The following is a 1,367-nucleotide window of genomic DNA, read 5'->3' as shown; positions in this document are numbered from 1 at the left end:
GGCAGCACTGGCAGCTCCCCTGCCAGCGTCGGCATCCGGCCCAGCAGCTCCAGCACCCTGCCCAAAAGCCTCAGCACCCTCCCCAGCACCTTCCCTGGGGCCCCAGTAGCCCCAGCACCTTCCCTGGGTCCTCGGCAATTTCCCCACCAGCCTCAGCACCTTCCCTGGGACCTTGGCATCCTCCCCAGCACCTTTCCTGGGTCCCTCAGCATCCTCCCCAGTAGCCCCAGCACCTTCCCTGGGTCCCGCAGCATCCTCCCTGGCAAATTCCCTGGCAGTGCCAGCATCTGGCCCAGCAGATCCAGCACCTTCCCTGGGACCTTGGCATGCTTGGCATCCTCCCCATCAGCCTCAGCACCTTCCCTGGGACCTTGGCATCCTCCCCAGTAGCCTCAGCACCTTCCTTGGTACCTTGGCATCCTCCCCAGCACCTTCCCTGGGACCTTGGCATCCACTCCAGCAGTCCCAGCATCTTCCCTGGGACCTTGGCATCCTCCCCAGCACCTTCCCTGGGTCCCTCAGCATCCTCCCTGGCAAATTCCCTGGCAGTGCTGACATCCATCCCAGCAGCTCTAGCATGTCCCCTGGGTCCTTGACATCCTCCCCAGCAGCCCCAGCATCTTCCTTAGGTACTTTGCATCTTCCCCAGTAGTCCCAGCATCCTTCTTGGCTATTCTGGCATCCTCCCTGGCAACCCCAGCATCCTCCCTAGCTGTCCTGGCACTCTCCCTAGAAACCCTAGCATCCTCCCCAGCCTCAGTGGGTACCAGTCCCACACCACAGATGAACCTGATGCTCTCAAACCTAATCCCAACCTACAAACAGGCATGAAATGAATCCATCCTGCTCACGGGAGCAGCACCAAGCTGGAAAAAGAGGATGCCTGGGTGCTGGATCCTGGGGGATATCCTTGCTGGGTGCACAGGCCAAAGCTCTGAGCTTTCCCTGTCATTTCAATAAGGGAAAAATAAGGTTTTGAAGGGTTTTCTTTGCTCTGTGCTCCATTTCCCCCCTGATTACTGGTGTGTGCCGGACAAGAGGAGCTTGTGGCTTGTGTTTTCCAGCTTGGCCACACAATTTGCAGCCGCATTGAAGAGTCCTTGACTGTCTCTCAGCGATTTAATGCCAGAAAGTGGCAGCTTTTGTCTGCGAGTGACGCTGGGGCAAACACTTAGCCTCGCTTGACATTCCTGCAGCTCAGCCTGCCTTCGGGAATTAACTGCCGGAGGGAGGCTCCACAACGGCTCTTCCTGTTCCAAAAAAACCCCCTGAGAAATAAAAATCCCACTGCTCCAGAGAAGCTTTTTGCCATGGTCTCACCCCAAACCTGCAGCGACAGAGCCCTTCCTGCTGCACTGGGCTTGCTC

The sequence above is a fragment of the Acanthisitta chloris genome, unplaced genomic scaffold (assembly GCF_000695815.1).
Source record: "Acanthisitta chloris isolate BGI_N310 unplaced genomic scaffold, ASM69581v1 scaffold29123, whole genome shotgun sequence".
Taxonomy (NCBI): Eukaryota; Metazoa; Chordata; class Aves; order Passeriformes; family Acanthisittidae; genus Acanthisitta; species Acanthisitta chloris.
Note: the sequence above shows the minus strand (reverse complement) of the source record.